Raw genomic sequence first — 13,632 nt, 5'->3', positions numbered from 1 at the left:
CCCAATCTAAACAGGAAAACATTGCAATACAAAAATCTCAAGCTTTTATATTTGAATTTCACTACTACTTGTAAGCCTTTCTTCTTTGAATTAAACAACACTGTATGTTTCAAAAACTCAGGTGGAAAACCTCTGCTTACAAAGGCAGCTGAGATAACAAATTAACATGTTTTTCAAAACTAAGGTCCCCTCCCTATTATCAAAACATGGGGAAATGAACTGAAAAACATCCAGTGGTTAAAGAATGAATTGAGGAGGAGAAGATCTCTTTTCTACAGGAAACCAAAATGTCTGCTATTTGGTTTATGGGTGTAAAACCTTGTGGTTGTTTGAGAAAAACACACAAGAAACATGCTTTTGTGAAAGAAGTGAGCTAATAAGTCAGAGGAAACATCTATGAGAGCACCTGAGAGGATTTTTGTGGTCAGAAAACTCAGAGGGGCAACCGAGATGTATTGTACAAAAGAGGTGTGGAGTTTCTTTAAAATTAAAGAAGCTTAGAAAAATTATACTAACAAAAAATAGATTAGACATAAGGGTAATTGTGCAAAAAAGAAATGTCAGAAAGCAGAACGGTGAACTAAACGCAAGCCCTTGAATCAAACCAAGAAACTCACAATTTACTTGATGCAAAGAATTTTGAATCCATAACAGTTCAAACAAAATTTGAGGACATAAAAAATGACTGAAGTGTTATAGTTAAAATTCCCATTGCCTTAGCAGTCAACGTCAGGCATCCAGCTGCACAACATTCAAGGCAAAAGACTACATATATCTGAACTGACAGAAAGATGATAGACTAACGAGGGGCTTGGCTTTCAGTCCTGGTTTTCTGCTCTATTTACTGATCAAAATCGCATTTTTGCTGTACTACAACAAATCAAAGGCTTTTTTTTCTCTTGTAATGCAATACAGGGATATAAAATCTATAAATACAACTCAGAATTACTTGCATTCATTAGTCAGCTCAAAATAAACTATCAAATAAGAGTTTTTTTACTCCATTAGGGTTCTTTTTCAGTTTTTTGAACAACAGGCAACTTCCTGTTAATGTAGCAGAAGATCAGAAACATATACCAGAACTGAAACAGCTAATAAAAGTTGCAATGAGTCAGAGATGGACCTATGTAAAGTGACGTAATCGCATAAAAACAAGAAAGAGTTAAGCACAATCCTCTCTGAAAATGTAGCTCTGAACATCTGAGAACATTGATTATGTCTCATCAACTATGCCAGTAATTATGAATCTAAAGCAGACTGCATAAAGATTTTGCATCCATGAGGATATAGAATAGGCATGTGGAAACCACACGAGGAGGGTGGTAAGCTTAACAGAATATAAACATAGGCCATAGTGATGATAGGATACAGTTCTATCAAATTCAGGAATGCCTTGTCATGTCAGTACATGTTTAGCAGGCAGCAAAGAGGTATCATGGCCCAGTTTAACTAGGCTGAGCCTGAACCTCTTTAGGAAATCAAGTACAAATATGTTATGGTTTTTCAGTGGAATACGTACGTGTACAGTACTTCAAAACAAAAACCAGGAAAAAGAAAGAAAAAAATTATATTTGTTTCAGTATCTGCTTGTAATATTTTAAAAATATGTTAATAAACGACAGCAGGATGATTAACAGCAAATTTTCAAGAATGTTAATTTGACCATTTCCTCAGGTTAGAAGTCATGCAAAACTTCAAATTTTCTGTGGCAGTTTAAGAACAACACTATCCAACCTATATTTACTTTGATTCTGCAAGCACAGAAAACACAGCATCCACCTATTCTATACCATTCCTCACAATCCCACTTTCCTATTGGTGGCATAACGGGACTGATAGGTTTGCAGAGTAGATCTGCAGCTTTTGTCATATTTACTCATTCAAACATGAGGCAGTTTAAAAATAAATAAATAAAAAATAATTAATTAGCTGAGTGACGTGAGTATGAAGGACGAGGAAACAAAAAAAGGTTTTCATCACCTGAGGCAAACTGGCAATGCCTTATTGTTTACACTGTACTCAAGAAAAAAAAAAAGTTAAATGAGAGGCAGGTTTTCTCCAATATCTGATACATTAAACTGTAAATACTTTAAGCAAGCAGCTTGCATTAATGAAAATGGAGTTAATATTAATATTTTAAGTTAATACAGTTCAGCTGTGCAAAAGCAACCACCCATTTCCATCTTTATGATAAAATTTGACGTTAAGACACCACTTGTCTCAGCTCTGCTGCACACACAAAATCCTAGCCCTCCTCACTTGCAAAGACAAACACTTTTCTACACATACAATGTATGTAAAAGTTTATACAGCAGAAGGCCATTTCTGAAGCTCAAATCCTTTTGGCTTGGGAGTGCAAAAAGCCTGATGAGTGACATCACTCACATAAGGGCTCTAAAAAGTAAGGCCCGAGCACTGAGTTTTACACAGTCCTTCATTTGTTTCTGTAAACAGATGCTCATAAAACAGTTTTTATAAATGGTTCTTAAAAACTTTTCTGTATTTTTTTTCTTTTTGTGCAATTTACTTTAACATATGTTTGTTATTCTACAAAAAAATATTGTTTCAGCACATGCACAAATCTATCAAGTTTAGAAAAATTTGTATTGTAGGGCAACAAAGCTTTATTTAAAGCCTTTAACACTGGGAAACAGCTGAGAACAATAACTTACAAGTTAAAAAACTTATGACTAATAATTAGGTCCCTAAAAACCAACCTGGAGTAGCTTAATAAAAACTGAAATGTAACTAAATGTATAAGGTTAATCACCAAAATAATGTTTTTTTTTCTCCTAGGTTTAGGAACAACATACTGACTCACACACAAAACTGATTATACATCTGATTGTTATTATTCTGTTTTATTTTGATAACCATTTTATTTCACAATTGTTGAACGACATTTGCAATTACTAACTGCAGCCTTCCCTTAGAGTACACATCCATCCATCCATCCATCCATCATCTTCCACTTATTCCGAAGTCGTGTCGCTGGGGCAGCAGCTTGAGCAGGGAGGCCCAGACATCTCTTTCCACAGCCACCTCTTCCAGCTCTTCTGGGAGGATTCCCAGGCCAACCGAGAGACTTAGTCTCTCCAGCGTATCCTGGGTCTTCTCCCAGCCAGACATGCTCGAAGCACCTCAACTGGCTCCTTTCGATGTGGAGGAGCAGCGGTTCTACTCCGATAACTGAACTTCTCACCCCATCTCTAAGGGAGAGTCCAGCTACCCTGCGGAGGAAACTAATTTCAACCGCCTGTATCTGTGATCTCATTCTTTTGGTCACTACCCAGAGCTCGTGACCATAGGTGAGGGTAGGAACATAGATCGACTGGTAAACAGAGAATTTTGTCTTACAGCTCAGCTCTCTCTTCACCACAATGGACCGGTACAGAGTCCACAGTATTGCAGATACTGCACCAATCCGTCTGTCAATCTCACGCTCCATTCTTCCCTCACTCGTGAACAAAACCCCGAGATACTTGAACTCCTCCACTTGAGGCAGAACCTCACCCTCAATCTGGAGAGAGCAATCCACCCTTTTCTAGTTGAGGACAATGGCCTCAGATTTGGAGGTGCTGATTCTCATCCCAGCTGCTTCACACTCGGCTGCGAACCGCTCCAGTGAGAGATGAAGATCATAGCTTGATGACGCCAACAGGAACACATCATCTGCGAAAAGTAGAGATGGAATACTGAGGCCACCGAACCGGAAACCCTCTGCCAGCTGGCTGCAAAGAGAAATTTTGTCCATAAAAGTTATGAATAGAATCGGTGATAACAGGCAGCCCTGGCGGAGTCTAACTCCCACCCTGAAGGAGTCCGACTTACTGCCGGCAATGCGAACCAAGCTCTCGCACTGCTTGTATAGGGACTGAACAGCCCATAGAAATGGGTCCCCAATCCCATACTCACAGAGCACCCCCCACAGTGTACCCCAAGGAACACAGTTGAATGCCTTCTCCAAGTCCACAAAACACATGTAGACAGGATGGGCAAACTCCCATTACCCATAAAGGACCCTAGTGAGGGTAAAGAGCTGATCCAGTGTTCCACGGCCAGGAGGGAACCCACATTGTTCCTCCTGGATCTGAGGTTCGATGTTCATTTTAATGCTTGGGGAAAAAAAAACAAAAAAACAACAGCAGCAGCAACAACAACAGCAGCAGCAACAACAACAACAACAACAACAACAACAACAACAACAACAGCATTTTATACAGTGGTCAAAAGTCGTTCCACACAAGCTAATTTTTCACAGCAAAAGGAAAAAATGTTCAGGCTTAAGTTTAAATGATGCCCTTTCCTTTGGATCATTATGTGCTCTCATCACATGATAAGCAGTTTGATAGAATATTAATACAATTATATAAATATGGTAGATATGAGAGGAATCAGCCAATAAGATAAATCAATAAATATTGATGGAAGAATTAGTGTTAACATACAGAACATCAATCCAAATTCTAAAGTGATTAAAAAAGTATTTGCTGATGTAACTGTTACACACAATTACTTAAAAATATTATAATGCAATAGAGTAATGCCTAAATACTGTATGCTGTGTCATTTCAAGTGTTACCTATGCACTTGAACTAACATTGTGTTACCACACAGAAGATTCTCTTGATTTTTTTTGTCTTCTAGGGCCCAGTTTTTAGTTAAAATTCTAGATACAGGACAGATTGCTGTGATTTCATGTAATCTCAGATTCTTGTTCCACCATTTTCTGTCTTGATGGGTTCATTCGTTTTTAACATCTCAACAGACTTACTGCCAACCTTCATCACTATCAAAAAGTAATGAAACACTGCATTACAGCACATTAGCAATGCCTTTTAGCACTGCTTTAGACTTTCTATCAGGGCACTTAGCTCAACTTATTTTCAACACAAAATGTAACTCAAATATACTACTGATGTTTTTCTATAGTCAATTCATTAGTTTAAGCATCATGTACTAGAATTTTTGGATATGAAATATGTATATAATATGAAACATGACACAAATGTATTTTCTATAAGAAAAAAAATACATAAACCTGTTTATTTACTTACAAATGACTATTAATATATGTCAATTCATCAGACATTTGATTTGGGCTGTCTAAGACCCACTTAGAAATGGATGTTGCCATATCAGCAGAAAACGATTTGAAAGTCAAAAACACTGAACCTTTCCAGGAGTCTAATAAAGTGCCACATGGTTTTGCTTTACAGCGCTGAATTCATAAATCGAAAAAGCTTTCAGGAAGAGACAAGTACTCCTAAACAAATATGAAGCAGGAGATAAGATTAACTATTTGTTTATTAAAATCACAAGCTCATTTCGAACCAATCAGATGAGCGATGAATTGCACATGGAATCAACAAATAAGAGCCACTATTGTTGACTGTTTCCACACTGCATTCCCTGCATGTAGCAACCTGCAGAGGATGCTGGTTAGTCCAAACCTTTGTGTTGTGACCACAAACAGAAAGCTTAGAACTTTTTAAGATCATTTCTCTCAAAATTGAGGTCTTGTGGATCCTATGGGTATCTAGCTGCTCAGCAGTGCTCAACAAAGTGAGCATTATGTGTGCAGAGATGACACACGAGTGTATCAATGGCAGTCAACTACATTTCTAAAATTATTTAAAGTTCAGTGAACAAAATCATCTCATCAAAGATTTCTAACATCACTGAGGAAACGGTGCTCAGGATGGCGGTCTCCACTCAGGTTAAACTTCTTCATGAAGAGAAAACGACAAACTAAAACACTTGCGATGTAAGAGAGAACCAATATTTGGAGGTCCAACCAAGTTGAAATAAGTATTTTGTTAAAACAACAAGCTGCTGATGTAATAGATGTCAAGCAATCAGGCTCATCATAATTTTGTTGATCTTACGTCATGTAACTGAAAACTCAGCTTTCAATTCTTCATCATGATCTTCAGTATTTGTAACAATATTTGGACAATAGGATGTTTTTAGTGAGCTATATTATGTTATATTGTTATTTATATGAATTATTTAAACAGAGTACCTTAGATTTAAACATTTCAATTCAGGAAAGTTTGTAGGCTTATTTGATTGCAGCAGTAATTTACCTTCAAAGAAAAAATATTACGACTTTCTGGTCAATTTTGTTTTGAAATAATATTTTCTTAAGTACCAAGTAAAACATAGGTTGCTGGAAACAATTTCTCATATTCAAAATTGTTCATCGTTATGAAAGCAAAGGAAGATCTGAGGGGTGACTAAATGCCTCACTTACGCCGAGTTCACCCTCTGCTGCATCTCCCTCCCGTGTCCTGTGTAGTCTCACAAGGTACATTCACTCCACAAAAATCGCTGTTGGCCTGGTAAAAAGTGTGAGCAGAGAAAAGGCATTTCTAGATCCATACAAGGCATTAGGATGTCCCCCATCTGGAGCCCTGATACAGTCATCTCCTGTAGGTATGTTGAATAAGCAACATCCAGGACAACCGAAAAGATGCAACGATGCAAAAAGATTCAGGTATATTTAGGTGATAAATCTGCCCAACAAATTTGACAATTGCATTGTTAAGTCTTGGTCTTGCAATCTTTTAGAAGCTATTAAAAAAAGACACTTGGTAATCTTTCAGCTGCTGAGGCACAACATAGCCTTCTGCTCTTTGCTCTCACTTAATCCTGCTCTGATTTTCTCTTACTCTCCACTTTCTCTCTCATAAAAGCACACATCCTAAGCACGCTGCCTATTGGTTTCTCCAGCACAGGGACATACGGCTAGGGAGTGGACAAAATGTAATAACAGATAAAATGGAATGACAGATAAAAAGAGACTGAAGGCTGGAGAGATGACTGCAGATGAGAGCTGGGATGGGTTTTCGTAATCATTTTGATTTGCTCACAGTATTTTTTTTCTAAAGTTTGTCATATTTCCAACCACCCAATCAAGATTAGAATGACTGAATGATGAATGTTTTAATTCGGGAAAATAACTAAAACATTTGAATACGTCACTGGATTAATCAATCACAAACCAGATTAGGATTAGGCAAAACAATACACTTCAAACATAAACCATTACAGCTCGTTTCTTCTAGCAGGAAAAGAGGCTGACAGAACAAGGGCCAGACCTCAAATAGATTTAGGGAAGTCATCAATGCGTTCTAAAACCATGTTCTTTCTAAATGCAAACTAGAACTTCAATACACATACAGGAACATAAGACAACATCTCATATTTCCTGCTGTGAGTAAGCCTTCTTGAAATGACACCATTACATCAGTGATGATGAGCTTCACTGTCATCTGTCCAACAAATATTCCACCAAAGCTCTGCTTGTATTTCTAGAAGCACAAAGAGAGATTTGGGGCTTTTACGACTTCGCATTTTTAGTTGACGATTAATTGTAATACAATAAAATTAGAAACAACTATTTTATTGGCCGTCTTCATTTACTTTACACTATCATTGATAATCAGATTTTTTTAGGAATTCAAATTCTTATGAACTAAGGTTATATATTAAATATTAGCAACTATAACAAATACAAGAAGGTAGTAGGGGCAGTTTACACGGCACATATTTTGAGTGAAACCGCACTTTCCCCCTGCCGTGTCCATATAAATAGGACCTTACATATTTTGAGGACATCACAATGATTTGCTAAAAACAGAAAAATATATAAAAATTGTAGATCCAGACCAAAAACAAACTGACTGACCTGTGAATCCCAAACGTAAGAAAACATATATCAAATATGCATCTAGAGTCTCTACATGAAAAACTCATTGTGTCAAATTACTTGATTTCATTTAACTACCAACAACTGCATGCATCAAATTTGCACAGATTTTCCAGGATTAAAAAAAACATACACGTGATAATTGTTTAATATCTGATGGGTCATATTTCCACGAACCTGGATAAACTGTATAAAGGAGTTTTTTGGGTTTTTTTTGTATTAAACAAACAGATGTTTCACTAATAAAATTCTACATTTGTTTCAAATGTTTAACAATCTATAATATGTATAAGTATATTGGTTAATCTTGATCAACTGAATGTAAAGTAAGTGGTATAAAAGAACAAGGTATGGCACAGCTTATTTTTTTTTGCAAAAATCAAAATACACAAGACTAGTTTTCAATTAAATCTTTTTATAATGCAAAAATTTATTACAAATAAGTTAATCTGTTAGTGATTCAAAGTAAATATGGAGAACAAATAATAATAAAAAAGGTATGCATATATGAGTAAATGGATAAATAAACTTTTTTTTTTTAACTAAAACGAGGATAAATGTGCATTATACAAGTACAGACACTGTAACTTATTCTGTAAATCCAATTAAATAGAATTCAAAATCCTGGGACTTGACAAACAACACTGACTGCTTCTGAGAATCCTGCTAGGTCTACAATGAATGGCTCAGACATTTTTGAAAACAGGATACAGAAGAGAAAAGGCACGACAATGTGAGTATTGAAAGGGCATGACAAGACATTGTATAACATAGAAAATGCATGAAATCTATAGGCTGAACATATAAATGCACAACTTATCAATGCAAGTTTTCTTTTACTCCAATAAGTTAGATTGAACCCACTATGAACCAATGTCTATTGCTGCAATAGCTAGGAAACTGAGAACTGTTTGTAGGGCAAAGTGCAAACAAAGACCAACACTGCTTGTACCAGAAAAATCTTGATTGGGGAAAAAAAACAAAAAACTATGCAACATGCAGTCCATGTACTGGACTTTCAGAATCATACTCCAGAAAGAGAAGTTAGGTAGTGTTGGTCCAAAATTACCAGCATGGTCACAGCAATGTTTCCACAGCCAACTTGTAAATCTGATAAACTCATTCACACAACTGCTGATCTTCAAATCCAACTTTTCTTTCCCCTTTTCCTTCCTTTTAGCACCACCTCCTTAGGGAAACCCTTTATGACTTAAACCCTTCTAATCTTCGTGGAAACTCAAAATCAGCCACTTATTTCCCAATGTGCCGTTTGTTTAGGTTCTGGCAAAGAGCCATATGTTTCAGCAGGAGCACACACAGTTGAGCCTAAACAACATGATCCTGGAAAATATCCAGAGTGAAACTTTAATAAAGGCAAGCGCAGGTCTGACTACTATATTTTAATTTACTCAGAACTAGGAACAGCATAGTCATAACCTGGGTAAATGATTGGGACTGATACGGGAGTTATATTTTAAATTATATTTAATAAAAATAAATAATAATAACGGTAACGATAACAATAATTCAAAAACAACCAAATAAATAGTTTCAACAGATATACCCCAAAAAACAATTGATAATGACATAAATAACACAAATCAAAGCCACATATTATGGATAGAGTCCAAAACTGTCCAATGGGACACAGAAGGGAAACATAATCTGGGGTTTCCCCTTTAAAGTTCAAAAGGTGGTTCGGGTTCCTACCACCAAGTGGTGCGTGGGTAGCTCGCCATCTTAAGGTACACAATCAGGCATCAGGTTCAAGGCATCAATCAGGTACACACAAAAAAAACCTGACCATCGAGGAGCGGATTGTCTGCGGGGATTGCAATGGTAATGGGTTCAGAGGTGCAAAACGGTGGTTACACCAGCTGCTAGCCAGATCACAACCTGGTGAGCACGTTAAATATCTGATTTATTGCGGTAGTCGTTTCTGATGCGTAACCGTCCAGTTGTTTAAATAACGATGCACGCCAAGTACAGCCTCAGGGAGCAGCAGCGTTGCTAAAAGCCGGAAAACCTATGATGAGCCCGGAATTTAAAGGGGATGGGGCTTGATTGTGGCGGTCACGTGGGTTACACAAGGCACTGCATTGACTCTTTAAGACATCATGTTGTGCAGATCTGGGGCAGAATGGTGTTGTGGTGACTACCACTATCACTTCATAAGTGCCCTTTCTGTGTAGAGTTTAAATGCTCTACCTGCACATGTGTGTTTTTGGGTACACTAGTGTCCTTCCAAAGTCCTCTGCAGTTTAAAAAGCATAGACATGTTAGGTTAGCTGATGACTGAGCTGAGCCTGTCAACCTGTGTACTCTGTCCTTGCCCATTCACTACTGGGAGCTTGGATAGAGATGCTACTGCAGATGTTATTTACCCAATATAAGTTGCTACTCTACTAAATGGTGCATGCACAACACAAGAGTATTTATTTTTACAATATCTGTACCAAGACTTGTGCTGTTATTTAAAAAAAAAAAGTAAATAAATTGACTAACTTTTTGCTTGGTCTAAAATGCACTTTATTACTACATTTAAAACCAAACTTTTGTTTAAATTTGATTTAAAAACTGTTAGATTTCAAAATAAATCCAAGCTATTTTGATTGTATAACCGTTAAATTCAATGAATATGGCCAATTCACTCAAACGACTAAAACTATGCTTCTATATTTTTTTGCTTTGTTTTGTGTTTTGTTTTTTGAATGTCCAGAGGACCAGATTGAACTTTTTTGGATTTTTCTACCTGGATTATTGAGCATGCATCAGGAGACTAAAACTATGATGACTAGACTGCTGTTTTGTCCTCAGGGGAATTGAGAATTTTACTTCTAGCAAGCTCCATGAGACCAAAGTGTTAGAGTGTCCTTGTGTTAGTCAACTACTGACAACAGGAGATAAAGTACTAATGTATGTCATTTTTCTATAGGCAACAGGGTAAGAAAAAAAAAGGAAGGCCCACGTAGCACGTACACTATGTTTTCACAACTGATATCAGGAATGATAGATGCTAGACATCGTTCAAATGCTGATTGGGTTAAAGTTATTTTAAGCCAAAGAAGGGCAGTGACAACAAACATCATAAAGAAGTCAAAGTGTAAAAACAAAACAAATTTTGTCCAATGTGACTTCCTCATTACTGCCACCAGCTACAATTGTTTACCCTATTATTAAAACTGTATCAACTGATAGCAACATGCTACAAAAACTAAAATATGAAAGCATAGCAGAGCCAACAGAACTACTGGTACTCTGGAAGCACGTACTTGGCAATGGAGGGGACTTAAATAAGGTTGTTTTCACACCTGATAGTCCGGTAGACTCGGTTCGGTACCAATATTCATAAACTTTTTTTTACATTTGAGCTGGTGCGTTTGCATTCACACTACACTGTGCAGTCGAGTCAACCTGTTGAACCAACCTATTCCCCCGCTCGTCTGTGGGGGCGCTGCACCAAGAACTACTGAAAGAAACGACACAAAAACCTCTGAAGACATGTCTTCTTCTTACTCTGTAAATAAAAATAAAAACGAAGTGGCATCAAGTTTTAGGAGTTATATTTTGTCATTTTTCAAAAATGGACTTAGCATGAGCAGAAGATGAGACAGAAGACCATGGCGAATATTGTTTTTCACACAAGGCAGCTGACGGCTCCATATAAGGTCAGAGAAATGCATGTTTGTTTACCCTGTGGAGCGGGGTTCGGTCTGATTACATTCACACTGTACTCGAACCGCGCTGGAGTTCGCTTCTACCGGACCGAGACCTAGGTTTTAGCCTGGGCCAGAGTTCGCCTTTTTGTTCCGTGACAGAGTTCGATGGCGCGTTCACACTTCCCTAAACGAACCAGACTTTCTTGGAAAACGAGCTAGAGTTCGATTAAAGCGAACTAAACAAGGCTGGTGTGAATGCACCCAAAATGTACATCACAATATTGTTATTACCCATGTTGGTGGGGCGCATGGACGGCCCAATAGAGGCTCTGTCAGGCTGTCTGTGTGCCTGTTTATGTCTCAGGTTGGGTTTTAGGTGGTCCCCTCTCTTGGATCAGTTTTGGCCCCCCATTTGGTGTGTCGTGCTCCCCTCCGGTGGTGGGCCCCCTGCCGCCGGTGCATTGGCGGCTCTCAGCAGCTGGGGTGTGTGCGGGCCCGCCCTGGTGGCTGGCTGCCTGCCTGGGTGCCCTGGCTCTGTTGGGCCTCTGTTGGGGGGTGGTATGACCTCGGGACTCTTGTGTTCATGGCCGGATCCATTATGGAGGGGCGGGTTGCAGGCGGGGCCTGTGGACTCGTCGCTGCAGCCTCCTGGGATTTCTGCATTGTGGTTGCTGGGGATCGCCCGGGGCTTCCCTTTGCTTCTCTCTCTGGGGGGTGGGGGGGGGAACCATCTTGTCCTGTAGGGACAGGTCTGTAGGTCCCCACATCCACTATTGAACATTTTTATGGAGAAACCTTATAGTAACAAGCATGCTCACACAGGTGTTTAGATTCAGGTGTTTATCAGATACACACTCAGTTGGGTTGTGGTGGCCATCAAATATATATTGTATTACCATGTACTGTATAAAATACTTTCTAATGATGTTATAAGTATCATTATATATGTTGTTTGTTGTTGTGGTTTCTCAGTTTTGTCTGTTTTTTTTCCGCAGGTCTAGAGGCAGACTTCAATTATGTTGATTTGTGTTCTCTTTAAACCTCTCTCTCTCTCCTCTATTCCTATCTCCTTTACCTTTGAACTCTTCTTCTGCTTTGTTATCTTCTTTGTTTTTCATCCCCATGTCCATTACATCTGAAACAAGCCCAAAGCAAATTCTAATAAAATTTAATTTATATATCAAGCGGAGCATTAAGGCCAGCCATAATGCTCTGCTTGAGAAAGTAAATCTGTTGGGCGTCACTTTGACACTCAGACAATAATTCTAAGTGTCACAATGCCAGACAGGACAAGGGAGAAAGAAAAAAAAAAAGACTAGGCTTAAGTCTTTCCTTTTTGATAAATCCTAGTTAGGGTGGCTTGGGTTTCCTGAGCTATCCCTGCTATATGCTATAGGCTTAGATTGCAGGAGGTCATATTTACTACATTTCCTCACTCTGCTGCTGTCTTTACTTACTCTACTCTACCCATTTGTATTTGTAATTATTTCTATCTTTATGTGTTTTATGTCTTTTCTCCAATAGAAAGTACACCTGGACCTGTCGTTCAGTTTGTTTCTCCTTCGTGTCTTCTCAAACCCCAGCTGGTCGAAGCAGATGGCCGCTCATCCTGAGCCTGGTTCTGTGGAGATTTCTTCCAGTTAAAAAGGAGTTTTTCCTTTCCACTGTTGCCTTTGTGCTTACTCAGAATGGGAGACTGCGATAAAGTGAAGATTCAACGCAATCTGCTGGCTTTGTTAGATGGATAACTGTTACTAATTGGCTTTTATAATGTAGGTTAATGTTTTTGTTCAGTGCCCTGAGACAACTTCTGTTGTGACTTGGCGCTTTATAAATAAACTGAAATGAAACTGAATTAACTTTTAACTGAGGGTTTGCTGATAAAACAGCAAAGGCAAAACAATGCAGGTTTGAATTTAAAATAGAAAAACAGACATTTTGTCACAATCTGTCAACACATCCACACCCTTCTGTTTAATGCAGAAGATTTTCAGTTTATATGAAAGCCTTTAATGTATGTATACTCTGCCATACTCCACAGATTGTCATGACAAATAAAAAGAAAATAATTGTACTTGGTGCATTACTTTCCACCCTAACAAATAGTAAATAAAAAAAAGAATACCACAATGCTACAAACAAGAAGCTTGGATAGTTTCAGTGCCTTATTGAAATTTATTAATAAATACAGTAAAAAAATAAAATAAAACATTATATATATATATATATATATATATATATATATATATATATATATAT

The 13,632-nt window shown here is 37.8% G+C and overlaps 1 protein-coding gene across 1 annotated transcript in view; it reads right to left on the bottom strand.

Moving 5' to 3' along the window:
* rasa1a (RAS p21 protein activator (GTPase activating protein) 1a) overlaps positions 1 to 13,632 on the bottom strand; it is a 33,790-nt gene that overhangs the window by 15,174 nt on the left and 4,984 nt on the right. The gene's annotated exons all lie outside the window — the stretch shown is intronic.

Source organism: Nematolebias whitei, chromosome 8 (assembly GCF_014905685.2).
Source record: "Nematolebias whitei isolate Nwh7 chromosome 8, NemWhi1, whole genome shotgun sequence".
Classification (NCBI taxonomy): Eukaryota; Metazoa; Chordata; class Actinopteri; order Cyprinodontiformes; family Rivulidae; genus Nematolebias; species Nematolebias whitei.
Note: the sequence above shows the minus strand (reverse complement) of the source record. Positions and strands in the feature narration are given on the sequence as shown.